The sequence below is a fragment of the Hydra vulgaris genome, chromosome 09 (assembly GCF_038396675.1).
Source record: "Hydra vulgaris chromosome 09, alternate assembly HydraT2T_AEP".
Classification (NCBI taxonomy): domain Eukaryota; kingdom Metazoa; phylum Cnidaria; class Hydrozoa; order Anthoathecata; family Hydridae; genus Hydra; species Hydra vulgaris.
Genome location: NC_088928.1, coordinates 17,776,791 through 17,792,500, shown reverse-complemented (window position 1 = coordinate 17,792,500; position 15,710 = coordinate 17,776,791).

Here is a 15,710-nt window from a genome sequence, read left to right as displayed (position 1 = left end):
TATCAGTGCTTTATATGTTTGTTTGACGAGATAAAGCAAAAAATAACTACACAATGTTTACTACTAAAAGTTTCTTGCGTCAACAATCATTAAAATAAAAATACATTATCTATAATGTATTTGAAATTACAAAATTTAAAGTTTAGTGAAAGCAGCAATTATTTATTTCTGATACTGCACATTGCATTTCTGCGTTGCGAATACTTTTCTGGATTGAAAAACGGTTATGGATTGGTCTGGATTGAAAAACATCAATCAAAACTGACATGAATCAATACATAAGTTTTAAAATAATAAACAAAAAGTAAACAAAATCTTCAAGAAAAGTAAATAAGGCGCTTAAAAATTTTTTGAGCTTTTCTTGCCGCCCAAATATCAGTAACGCGATCCTGACCCATTGTCGAACGGAGAGTGTTTTTTACTTTTTTTAGTTTACTAAACAATCGTTCACCCTCAACAACTGATTCAGGAACATTGTTAAAAACTCGTAGCATGATGCAAATGTGTGGGAAAAGGCGTTCAAGCTTCTTCTCGATTTGATTGAGTAGTTGCAGTGGATTTCTTTGCTTGAAAATAAAAAATTTTAGTTACAGGTAAAGCCTCTTTGAAAATTTGCAACCAAGAGCCCCTAATTTGTTTAAGATCTTCTAACAAATTATTCATTGACAGTTCAACAAGAAGTCTAAAGACAGTTTTGCTCCATAACGGAAACCAATTTCCTTCGATTCCATAGCTCATTCCGTTCATCTAAAGGAAGACTACAAGAACGAAAAGTTGTTACTTGAGCAAATCAACTACGACAGTTACAAGTGGGATGTATAAGGAGACTTTAAGATGCTAACATTTCTTCTCGGTCTACAAGGAGGATACACAAAGTACTCATGTTTTCTTTGTTTCTGGGATAGCAGAGCTGCGGACCAGCACTTCACGAGACGTGAGTAGCCAGTCAGAGAATATTTACAGCCTGGTTCGCACAATGTTATTAATTGATCCCTGATACCTGTTCAGAAGATCTTACGACCACCCCTTCACATTAAACTAGGTCTTGTCAAACAGTTTGTCAAAGCATTAAGCACAGCTAGAGCAGCGTTCCAGTATATTCGGCAGATGTTTCTAAAGGTACCAGATGCAAATATTTCAGCAGCTGCATTCGTTAATCCGCAGATTAAAGTTATGTTAATATGTAAGGAGCTGGAGGACAAAATGTCTGCAGTTGAAAAAAAAGCATGGATTGCGCTTTTGACATGTTTTTCATAGTTTTTAGGCAACAATTAGAGTGATAACTACAAAGAGCTAGCGGAAAACTTAATTGTACGGTACGCAGATATGAAATGTCAATAAAGCTACATTACCTGCAATCACACTAGGAATTTTTCAGACCAAATTTGGGTGATGTGAGTGAAGAGAATAAAGATTCATTAAAGATTTAATTAAATTAAATAATTAAAGATTTCATCAGGATATCTTTACAATGGAGAAAAGATACCAGGGCAGATGGGATGCAGCTAGGATGGGTGAATACATCTGGTGTTTGATACGCAATGACGACAAACTTCATTAAAAAAAAACTACGTTCTACTGTTCACTTCTAGTGTTTTTTGAGATTTTGAGAGACTATTACATTAGAACATAATGTAACATTATGTAATATATGTAAGTAACGTGATGTAACATAACATAACATTTTTGAGCCAGTATGTTATATATTGACTAAAGTTGTACCTCATGCGATATGATACTAATTATATATTTAATTGAATTTTTGGTTTTATGATCAAGCGGTTGATTTAATAAAAAAACGAATGCCATATTTAGACTCAGCATACTCAAATTAGTTAAGAAACATCAATAATTTTTTGATAAACTTAGTAATAAATTTTTTTTGTTACATTGTGTATTTTTTCAAAACTCGTATGCAATAAAGCCCAAAATAAATATAATCTAAGAAATTACAATTTTATTTATAAACATTATTCCCATACAAATTTTGGAATGTCTCTTATATCATATTGCAGAGTTTTTTGTGGAATCAAATGGTTTTTAAAAAGTTTTGTTTTTTTTCCAAGTTGGAATTTTTCAACTTTCAAAAATAAACTGATTAAAAGTTATTTCGTCAATAGATATATATATATATATATATATATATATATATATATATATATATATATATATATATATATATATATATATATATATATATATATATATATATATATATATATATATATATATATATATATATATATATATATATTAGAGTTCTTTTAACCTCGTTTCTCTTTTATAAGTGTTTTCTAAATGCAATTTAAAATATTTCTTTGCATTTTTTATTGTATTATTAAACAGTGTTTTATATTTGAGACCTAATCTTATTTGTATTTTTTTTTTTAACGGTATTTACTTTTCATTTTATATATTTTTTGAAATAATTGGTTAATTATTGTTGCATTATTAAATGGTTCTCGGTGCAGGATCTTACAATCCTTTTCGAGTTTCCGTGTTCTCATATATTATGTACAAATATATAAAAGAAAAGAGTCACATCTCAAATTCCACAAAAATTTGTCCTCCATTTAGCTCTCTCAGAATTCATTTGCTTCTGGTGCTCTGAATCTATACAAGTGGAGCTAGTAAGATGAACGTAAAAGTCTTTTAACTTTAAAACTTGAGAAAACTTCGGAAATATAAAACTTTGCTATATTATATTTTTATCTATTTTAAAGTTAAAACATAAAAACTTAAAATACAAAAAAAGTGGCTTTTTAATTATAAATCTATTTTTGTAATTTATGTTACATATCCGACCGTGATAGTTATTGTTGTAATTTATGTTATATCGGACAAACCCGACCGTGATAGATAGAGCCTCGGAAGAACGATAATTTTGTGTAATAATTCTAAAAAGATTTTCAAAATAAGAATTATGTAAAGACACAAATGCAATACAAATAGATATTTTCTTATAAATAATTATTTATAAACTTATAAGTTTATAAAAGGTCAAATCTTTTTTAAATTTAGATAGCCTTTTAAGGGTTGATGAGTTAAACCAACCAGTATTGATGTTACACAAACCTACTCCTTTAAAATAAAACCAGCCCTAAACATAAACACTATTACTACAAAGGTTCTGAAAGTGTTCGTGTTTATTCTTAAAAAAAAGTGTTTTTTTTTATTTTAAAACAAAACTTTGCTTATTTCTTCAAAGTTACTTTCATCATTAAAAGTTACTTGCTTATTCTTCTTTAAAGTTCACACAACTCGTTCCTTTCACAGCTCTTATTTTGTAAGCCAAATTCTGGTTTTAATTATAGACATTTATGTAGTTTCTAAAACACCAATGATTTTTTTTTTGTAAAAGCTTAAAAAAAGAGTCGTGTTTAAAAAAATACGCTTTTCAGGGTTTTTGTTAATGGTTAGGGATTATAATCAATGGCGTAAGGTTGCGGGTTTAAAAATAGATTTGCTATATGTAGCGGAAATCATTATGAGGGGTTGATAAGCGGACATAGCGCAGTTTAATAACGCAAGATACCACGGGATTTATACGCGGAGAAAACCATTCTGTGATGTCACCATAATCATATGCTTTTAAAGAATAATAGATTAATCCACAATATAAAAAATTGTTAATTGGATTATTCCTAAACAATAGTCATTGTGGGAGTCTGCAGACAACTGTACTGCTAGCAATGACTAACTGTTGACGCAATGACACAAATTGAAACTTTTTGTTTATATATATATATATATATATATATATATATATATATATATATATATATATATATATATATTATACAAACAAAATATTAGTTATAAAATATTTAAAATATAGTTATATATAAAATATATAAGTTATATATATAAAATAATATATAAATAAGTTATATATATATAATATAAAATATAGTTATAAGTTATAAATAGAAAGTTTCAATTCGTTGACACAAATTGAAACTTTTTATTTACCGAATGAATTTATAGTATAAATAAAAACTTTCAGTTTGTGCACAACGTGTTGATGTTCGTTTTTGATAACAACAACATAATAAAGATTATTTATGAACTTATACGTGAAAAGCAGCTTTCCACTTATTCTATGTGTCAAGCGCATTTTCTACAAAAATAATATTTCGACGAGTAAATTCTCTCCTGACAAATATATAGTTCTTCCAAAACTATAGATAGTATTACTTCTACAAAATCATAGAACCACTTTATTTGACAATAAAGCAAATCAAGTGAATTTTAAAAACAATTTCAAGAATTTTTTTCAGTTAAAACTTACTTGTATTTTTTATTTTGTGTCAACCAAGTTTAGGAGTTATTCGGTTCATATCTACGACGGCACAATGTCATTTTGAGATGAATAGATAGAAAGTAATGTTATAAAAATAGAAAGGAATGTAATAGAAAGTATGCAATAGAAAAATGGAATAACCTAAGAATCTGACGTAACAAGAAAAACGAATTTCGATTTTGAAACTTGTTTTTATTTTTAAGTCAAAATTTGTTTAGATTTTGTATTTGTCAAGTTTATGGTATTTCTAACGAATATTTTTACCGAGATGTTATTCTTTTTTATCAACTTTTAAGTTTTTTAAGTCTAAGAACGAAATAGAAAGAATATAAATTCAGAGTAGAGAATTCTACTAGAATATTGTCCTTTTAAGTGTGTATTAGGCTTTTTAAAAGCTAGGAGAAAAAATTAGTCGCTTTCATCCTCTCAGGTGGAGCATTGTACCTTGATGTTTTTTGTTTTTTATTAGTTATAAAGATGCAACAACGAAGCACCGCGAAAGAGCATTTAGCTAGAAAGTTCATGCCTCCTTCCTTACCAATGTTGTTTATTGGGCTAGAACTGGTGTCGAACCACGAATCTCTTGGTTCTATGCCAGAACTTTACCCACTGCGCCACGTATGAGTTCTTTTAAACTAATTTTGTGCAAATAAGTCTCTATTAATATCAATTTGAAATCCGTTTCATGTATTTTTTAGTTCGAAGCTGTGAAAGTCTAGTTCTATACACTGATTAGAACAGTTGATGATGTATTAGTGGCTGACCATCAATCGATATATCAACCTTTTTGACTCGTAGTTTGAACAGTAAATAAGCACTTTTAAAAGGCTTTGGCAGACAATATTACTGTCAAATAGCCAGGAATTCTAGGTAGTTTTCATTTTCTGATAGCCCTTTCAATTTGAATTTTGACAGATCTGATAACTGATTGATCAGAGGGTTTATTGTAGCGTAATTAATTAGTTTAAAAAATGAGTCCCCCAAAATCGGACTGCATTTTCAGAAACAAAATACCTTGTACAATTATAATCTAAATTTTGAAAATATTTTGTCAACTTCTTTCAATGAAAAAAGGGTTTGGTGTTCAAGGTAGGTAACTTCCAGAGATCATGCAAACTTTAAATTTTGGAAATATTGATAACGGTGTCAAATAAGAATATTTTACAAAAAATTGCGGTATTCGGAGCCACTCGACGCACTAAATGCAAGTTTTTATATTTTTCCAACTTGCTCGTTCTCTGTGATTACAAACATATAAATTTTCCAGTCCACATCATATTAAACTTGTTTTTTATTAAAAACGTAAAAAAGATGTAAAAATTGATACATAAATTAGAGCCAAGTAAGAAAATATATAGTGTAGCTAAAGGTTATATTTTGTTAAATTTATTTTTTTTAAATTAAGCTTTATATAATAATTGACATCATATAAATTTCTTATAACATGAAAAGATATTCATTTTTGATAAAATTTATTTATTATAATTTTATGTTGAAATATTTATATTATATATATATATTATAGCATTTAGTATTATAACAAGAAATTATAATAAATAAATTAATAATAAATTATAGCTATATTACAATTCTTCTAACATTATATTATAATCAAATAACAATTATGGTAAAAGGTTACTACATCTGTCATACAAAATCTGTGGAGTTGTCCAAAATCATCTGTACGCTTTTGTCAAGATTATCGGCATTTTTTTACTTTGACAACATTTATCCAATATTATCTAAAAATTCATTAACCCCTACCAATATCTTTACGCTGATGTAATTACATCTGGGAATTTTTCTCCAAGTTCAATTTCATCGGAAGAAAATTCTGTAGTTATTCTAAAAACGCCTGTAAAGTACATCTGTAGAATCCACAGATGTAGTTACACAGATTATGTTATTCTTAATATAATTGAAAAGATGTAAAATCTACTAATATAGTTGCACAGTTTTTGTTATACTTAGATCATTGAAAATATTTCTTAATAGAACTTACAGGGTTTCTTGCTTTTTTTCCGCAAAAATTTTATATATGCGTCTACGTTTGTAAATATATATATATATATATATATATATATATATATATATATATATATATATATATATATATATATATATATATATATACATGCATATACATATATATATATATATATATATATATATATATATATATATATATATATATATATATATATATATATATATATATATACATGCATATATATATATATATATTTATATATATAGTTATTTGCATACAAATATATAAAATTTATCTAACTGTTTTGTTAAATCCTGATTAATTCCTGATGATACTCTTAAAGGGGAAACTGGCAGAAACAAAACAAAAATACAAGAAAATAAAATAAAAGTAAGAATATTAGAATTACTAGCTATAAAAGATGTAGAAACCAATTTGTCAATAATTGTCATGTACAAACCAATTGTCAATAGTTGTGAATAGTGTATGCACTTTTTTATAAATAAAATGATTAACACATACACATATCAGATGCTGAATTATTTAATAATTCAAATTATTTTAGTTTAGCTTTAAAGTATTTTTTCGTCTTTTAACATTTGGGACGGACTTTGACGCAGATGGCCTTGGCCTTATAATTAGTGGTCTTGGCCATACTATATATATATATATATATATATATATATATATATATATATATATATATATATATATATATATATATATATATATATATATATATATATATATATATATATATATATATATATATGATAATGCATTATGCTATTTTAAAATAGGGGTGATGCATATCACAGAAATGTTTAAAATTTAAACTTAGACTTTTAAATAAACCTAGAGAGATTAAACTTTTAAATTCTAACGAGCCGTATGTCGAAATTTGTGTTTATCACATTCAAAGTTGAAAAAGTAAAAACTTTCATATTTAATCGAATTAATATAATTTAAACATGAAATAACTAATTTTTTTTTGCCCTTTGATATCTTTGCTGACATAAGACAGGTTAGAAGTTGAATGTATAACTTAAAACTTGTTTGAAAATTTTGTTTTCTTTAGTTAATATTTTACCTTTGTGTAGCATCAACATCATTTTATATCAAAAAATGATACCTCAACTTTGAGGCAAAATTTTACAACTTAACTTAAGTAATTTAAAGAAATTTTAACTTCATTTAATTTTACACATACGAAAGGACTTAAAATTAAAATAACCTCATTTTTCATTTTTTATTTGTGCTAAAAAAATTCATTAAATATGTTCTTTTTATTAAAACGCAAAATTCGTGTATTTTCCAGAATATGCATTAACTGCGTTAAGCAGAAAACAAATTACTCTAATTTTTTTTTTTTTTTTTTGCAGTATCGTAAACTAAATAAAAATTCATCGGGAAAATTAATTTTCTTTTATCCTCTAAAAAGGATGACCAAGGAAAGTTTAAAACCCATTCTATTTGAAAGGTCTTCAACTTTTGAACGTTATAAAAATAAAAATAATTGAAGCAACGTTTGCATTTCAAATTTAAAGGTACAAACACCATACTTTTGCTCAGTATTCTTTCTTGTATATTACGCAAAAACATGACTTTTTTTCATATGCTACTGTAGTTAAAAAAAACACTTCATTTTTTTTACTTATCGACAGAAAATGCTTACTCATTCCAAAATTGAATTTTCGATTAATTGAAACTGTTTCGATTAATGTACAGTGAGCAGTTTGAAAAAAGCCAAAAAATTATTAACAAAGTATCGATATTCAATGAGTCAATTACACCTTATTGATTTTTTAAAATTCATAAACAAGTGTGATCTAATAGAGGTTGCAACTTTACTTCTACGCTTGTTTCAGTAACTGTGATATCTTGATAATCACTTTTTTGACTTCTTTAAGTTTGTCATAAGATTGTAAAATAGAGAGTTATTTGCCATTTGCTGCACTTATAATGATGATGTTTAGAAAGTTTTGCTTCTATTAGTATAGAAAATGCTGTTTCACCGCATACTTCAGTTGTTTGTCGAATCGGGAGCATTCTTCTAGTAAACCTTTAGTAACCTTTTCTTGACACTATGTCATAAATCAACCCATAAGTCATACTTTATCTATCTAAAAAAAATACTATGTCCTCATTTAAATATTTATTTAGAAACTTAAAATTAGACCGTTTTTTTTATTATTTTAGGTGCCCTAAAAAGTCCTTACGGTCTTATCATAGAGCAATGTGGAAGAGCATTTGAAAGTAAGTTCATGCCTCCTTCCTTATCGATTTTCTAAAACTTGCAAAGAGGTGGCGTTGAACCAGGGATCTCTAGCTTTTGAAGCAAGCGCGCTAATCATTGCGCTTCGGGTGCTCTTTTTAATATCCAAGGGTGCATTTTTAGGAGAAGACTTTATTTTTAGAGTATCTTTACGCTTTTCCGGCTAGAAAATGCTTATAAACTTAAATTTTAATTGTTTTCAAGATACATTTACCCAGCCGGCATTTAGTTTGAAAAAATTATTTTTTAAACGTTTAAGACGTTTAAAACGTTTAAAGACGTTTAAAAGACATCTTTTTAGGATCAAATGCCGGCTGCTGGTATCTTCATCTTCATATGAAGTCTAAAACTGCTTTATCTAAGTTCTTTACCCGGATCTTGTAAACAAGGATCTTGTGACAAGTTACTTTAAACTTTTAGTGAATGGTATCTCTAGTGTGTTCTGCAAATTTAGCAAACCCACATTGATTTTAATTACTAGCAATGTAAGCTAACATGATGTGACTTTTAATAATTTTTGCGTCATAAAAAGTTTAATTTGTATTATTGGATTTAATATAATTATGAAAATGATATCGCAGCTTTGTAGCTATCCATATTGCTACGATATATTGCCAGTTACTTACCATAGTAATGTAGCTAGCTACAACATAACGACAAATCTTTTGCTAATCGATTGCTACATATCTCAAATTTGTAGCTACCAATATTATTACAATATGTCAATAGCTTCAGTTTGTAGGTATGTAGCTAACTACAGCATAACAAGAAAACTATAGCTAGTTGATAGCAACATATCGCAGCATTAGCAACATTATTACGACATATTGAAAGCTACATATCATAGTTTTTAATATGCAGTAAAAATAACTTTTCTAAAAACATAAATTTTTCCCAGCTTGCTTTGTTGCTTTGAAACATTCCCTTTAGCATCTAGGCACGTCTACATTTTTTTTCGTGTCAACGTGTTGGATGCGAAATATTTTCTGCAAAGCTGGGGCAGGCGGTTAGGCGTAAGTTAGATATTTGCATACACTTTCGTTCACATTTTCTTGTGAACTCTTGTCAAAAAAGTGCTAAGACTCTTTCTCGCCATTACTTTGGTTGCCAAGAGTTCCGTGTCAAACACGCACTATTACTATTAGCCTTTTTCAAACCGCGTCAGACCGAGAAACTAATATTAGCTTGAGGGGACATTCTTTTTGAAACGCAATATTTTTTTATGTTTTGAACTCGTTATTTTTAGATAGTCTAATTCTTTTCTAAATTATAAAGTGGTATTGCAGCTCGTATTAGTGTTTTTTAAATTATAAAGTGGTATTGCAGCTCGTATTAGTGAAAATATTTAGAAACTTTACTTGAAGCTGTTTAAAACTTCTGAATGATTTGATAAAAAGCACATATATGTTCTACCTATTGGAGTAGGAACACTAGAAATAACACTGAGCATTTGCCAGACATTGATATTTGATCAACAACGATACAGATCAGTTAGAAAAGCTTAAAAAAAAATCGTTATAAATTCGGAAAAAAGCTATATTAACGCAATTTCAACAACACTGAAAGCAAAGAAGTTGTTAATATTTAAAAATGCTTCAATAAGATATAAAACTGCTTTATCCGTAGCTCAGCATATACAGTATCGGACAAAACGAGTGCAACCAAATAATGCTAATTTAGTTTCTTTATATAAAAGTGCTGCATTTTTTCAATTTAGAGAAATAACTATGTAACTGTTTAGAGACAAATTTCTTCAAGTTTTATTCATCACAAAGTTCATTATTTGTACACGAAAATTAATAAATTAATCAAAAGTATTAAAAAAAGTTGATTTCCTTCTAGACAAAACAAGTGCAACTCGACAAAATGTTAACCAAGCTTTATTTCGCTATCAATATTTCGTGGCGAATCCTTTGTTGTCGATCACAGCCTTGCATCTTCGAGGCATAGATTCGATCAGATGATCAATGAAACTTTGTGGAACCGCTGCCCAGGCCTTTTGGATATGTTCAAACAGTTGATCCTTATTACGAACACCTTCACAAATAATTCTGCGGTTGACGATCTCCCACAGGTTCTCGATAGGGTTGAGGTCCGGAGATTGAGGCAGCCAATCCATCACCGATAGGTGGTTGTCTTGAAACCACTGCTTGACTACTTTTGCAGTGTGTTTCGTATCGTTGTCTTGCTGAAAAACCCATTTTATTGGCATATTCCATTCAGTATGAGGTAACATTTTTATACATGAAACGGTCCATTATTCCATCGTTTCGATGTATTGGACCTAGACCGTTAGCAGAAAAACACCCCCAGACCATTACATTGCCTCCACCATGCTTCACGGTCTTATGGCAGTAACGTAAATTGAGGCGTTTTCCGGCCGGTCGACGTACACGGCAAATGCCATCGCTCCCAATGATGTTGAACATCGTTTCATCACTGAACAGGACAGTTCGCCATTTCTGCACATTCCATTCAATATGAGATGTAGCAAACAGTAGTCTTTTCTTCTGGTTTTTTAGTGAAATCAGCGGTTTCTTTGCAGGGCGTCGAGAAAACAATCCGGCTTCAACAGCACGTCGTCTGATTGTTTGGTCCGATACAGGCAGCTCTAATTGCTTTTGTATCTCAACTGATGATATCCAGGGATCCTTCTTGATGGATCTGACAATCATAGAATCCTATCTAGTGGTGGAACGCGGTCTTCCGCTGCCAACTTCCCCTTAGAACGATATTTGGAACATAGTCTTGATACGGTCCATTTTTTTACGCGATATTTATCACAAATTTTTGTGACATTCCACTTACGTAATCGCCAATAATTTTCTTTTTAGTTCCAATCCAAGACTGTCGGGAGCCATTTTTGCACTTAAAGTCATAAAAATAATAAAAATAAATAATCACGCTTCTCAAGGCTTACCGTGTTACATTTACCTTGTGATGATACAATAATGCTCTGTGGAACACAACGGCTTGGTTGGATGTGGACTGTATCGATGTAATGAAACACTTGTTGTATTTCACTTCTTGTATTGATGTTTTTCGATAAAACACTTTGATAAAACTCACTTCGATAAACTGTCTTGATAATACTGAATGATTTACTTCCATATACTGACTGAATTACATGTCGATTTACATGTCTCTTATATAGTAAAATGAACCTGTGTGAACCTGTTCTGGAAGATTCAAGATGCTTTTTTTTGATGCTTCTGGAAGCTTCTGGATGCGTCTGGATGCTTCTGAATGTTTCTGGATATTTCTGGATGCTACTGGATGCTTCCAGATGCTTCTTCTGGAAACTTCTGTTTTCAAGACATGTAAAATTAGGAACACTTTTTAGCATTGTTCGATGTTGGTTGTAAATGTTTTGTCCAATACTGTATATAGATTTAAAAAAAGACGAACCTTCGTAGTTTGCACTACGTAGTTTGTAAAAAACAACTTGAAAATTTTTTAAAAGTAATTAAAATATTGCAAACTGTTATTAAAAAATAAAAAATTAATAACCAAATTTGAAAATAAAATACTTGAGCAAAGTGTAAAAATTTACCAATTAAAAATGTTAAATCAAGAAAACAAATATTTCTGTACTTAAGTGCGGTATCGAAAGAAAATTTTGTTATACGAGCAACCGTAGCGCAGTGGTTAGCGCGCTTGCCTCAAAAGGTCCGTGGTCCTTCCCAGTCAACATGTCCATTGAGGTCCGTGGTTCAACGCCACCTCTGGACAAGTTTTGAATTATAGGTAAGGAAAAAGGCGTGAACTTCCTTTCAAATGCTCTTCCACGGTGCTCTGTAATAAGAGACTTATTTGTGATTAGAAACCTAAGGCCTTTTTGGGGCACCAAAAATGAAACAAAAAAAAAAATGCTCTCTCTATGCTAAATGGTTTCCAACTGTATTTACATCATATATCATACCCAGATTGTCAAATTACAAAAGTATCTCAATAATAAAACATACTTCTTCAGTGTTCTGCCTATATGTTGCAAAAGATTAGATTTAAAATGTAAGTTTTGCTTGATTGGGTAACATTTCGATCTAACTTTTTTAATAAAATAGATTTAAAAGTTGATGGTAGTTTTCTTATAAAGAAAATGCCACTTGTGAAAATTGGCAATAGATTAACTAACATTGTTAATCTAAATTTTAGCATGCTTCTAATTTCGATTTGAGTAGCTCAATGTTTCTCACTACAAAAATACTCATACAAGGAAAGCCCTTATTACAATAGGGCTCCTCATGAAATGGGCCTTTTTTTCAGGGAAAATACCCAGGTTTTATTTCAGACTCTATTTTCAGAATTACATCAGATCTACTATCACTTATAAAAAAAGATTACGAAGTGATGTCAGATAAAAGGTATTCGATGGTAGAACTATGGTCCTGTAAAGGTATATACCTAAATCGACCAAAACAGAAAGAAGGACATCTTTTTTCAGAATAGTACGTAAGTACAGAAAGTACCTAGTTGGAAAATTTTAAACAATGTCGTGCCTTTAAATCAAAAGGATTTACCGGAATTAACTTGACAAATGTTGTACCATGTTATAAATATAACATTATCTCCTACAGAACCAAAAAATAAATTATCTAAATGATAAAAATTAAGATAGGAAAAGATATATAGTTATAAGTAAAAATACATTATGTTTGAATTGTAAAGTCAGAAACTATTTCAAAGTTTAATAAAAAGTTGATCTTGTGTATTTTTTGACAAGATTTTAAACCGATTTCAGATTTTCAAAATTTTGTTATTTAATGAGCAATTTTTCTCCAAGCAAGCATTCTTTGTTTTCATGATAATTCCATCAAAATATTTTCAAATCGGATGAAATATTGTCACAAGTGTCTAATAATATATTAGTTAGTAGATTATTTATTTTAATTAAAAAAAATTCCACCCTCAGACTCTGGATGTTAAGATAACAAAATACAAAATTCAACAAGAGCGCAAAGCATTGCAATCAACATTGTATATAGTAATGTGGTAATTGATCTAATGATTGAAATGTCCATCACAGTTCTCTGCCCTTGTTTTAACCTCTAAAAGCAAGCTACTAGTTGCAAGAGCATCTGAGCATATTCCATAGCGTATTTTTCTAGGGTGTGTAAAGAAACCACATTTAATTGTTTTTGATTGGGAAACTTTTTCAAAATTTTTTTCAAACTCATCTCCTTTTTTAATATTTTTAATCGTTAAAAGTTTGCCATCTTTCCTTTTACCAGTTTTTACAGTACTCCAGCATTCAATTTTTTTCCCCTGAAGTCCAAGTAAAAAAGGCAATTGAGTTATTTTAAATCTACTTTGCTTAAGCCTTGATCAAGCCTTGAGCGATAATGTTCTGGTAACTTCTCTCGAGAGTACCGTTTAAATCCTTCCTTATCAACATGTCCATATGGACTCCACGTGGTTTTAACCTGGGCCTGTGGGCATGGATTACAGGACATGGGCTTTAGATGGGTCTCATTTGGGCCAGTCCATTTAACTAATTTGGCAAAATATTCCGTTTGCATAAATAACGGAATATTCTGTCAAGTGTGTTTAGTGGAAAAAATCGCTCTATTTTTCCGAACTAAATCATCCGAACTAAACATTGCTAATTATAAATTCAAATTCTTGAACAATTTTTTTGATGAAATAAATGAAGACAATGATTCCATCGATTTTGAACATTTATTTTACAACTGTGCTTTTTAATATCATCTTTTTAATGTAAATTGCATATTTTGATATTTGTATCAAAACATAACTTACATTATTAATATATTTGTTTAATAAATACATATATTTGTTTATTATTTTAGTTTTGTCTTAGCTTTTTAACACAATAACTATGGCAAATATCTCAGTAGAATTTTGTTATTTCTAACTTTAGTACTCTCTTTGATATTTAGTGTAGTTTTTTTAGAATAAATTTTTCCAAGAAAAAAAAATTTAATAAATGTGACAAATTTAAATCAAAAATTATTAATTTGTGGATGCTATAATGAAAGGTTTTTTGGAGAATAAAGATCTATACAAAAGATTCTCATTTATTTTTTCATCTTGATGTTCAACAAGTAAAATACAATAAATTGACAGTACAAGCTGTCAATTAAAAGAATAAATACTTAAAAATGTAAATAAGAATGCAGTGAGTAGCACAAAGTTTGTATTTAATCTGTTATACAATTTACTTATGTTGTTGTGACAGATTAAAATTCATGCATGTATGTATTTATATTACATTCATTATTCAAATGATGACTATCTTGCCCATGTTTAAGGCACAATATCTTTTTGGTAATTTTAAATATAAAAACAACAAGGTATAAGCCAATTGAAGTAGAGTGCTATTTTCCATATAACTCACAAGCACCAAATCAATCTTAAATTTCAAAAATGATTTGATTGAGTGTCACACCTTGCTACTTACATTGCCATTTTAGGGATGTTTCTTTTAATAGCACGCTCTTCCAATAATTATCTAAAATTATTTAGACTATTCCATAAAAATTTTTAGAGCCTATTCTCCATGTAGTACACATGAAGAACAAGCTGATTGCTTGTCCAATGGACTCTTTCCGCTCTTCTTTATTTTACTTTAACCAAGTCACTGCTAGCAGGGTTACAAGGAATCACTCACTAAATTTGAAGTTAAAAGAAAAAGTAGTAAGCAAAAGGAACAAAAAAGCAGTTGACAAAAGAATTAAAAAACTGTAAGTTTATCAATAATATTTGAGTTTTAGAATCAATCAAATTTTAAAGTTTGAATTTTAGACAATAAATGCTTGTCATAAATTATATAATATATATTAGTTGAATAACATATATACATATAAAATATATATGATTCTCTCGTTCCCAAAATTGAACCCCCACGAACGAAGTTTTTGAATCCTAGGTTGATATGTATAAAAGGGTGGTCCAGGTTGAAGTAGTAGAATCATTGCTTACATAGTTTTTATTAATCTATTAGGCATAGGTTGTTTACCTGTCATTTCAAGATTGTATGGCTTTGGTGTGTTATTAAAATACGTATTTTTTCATATTAAAAATATTAGAGTTTCATTAAGTTGATATTAAACTAAATAAATTTTTGAAGTAATAGAAACTAAGCAAGAAACTAAACTAAAAAATTGACCTTATTTCACGTT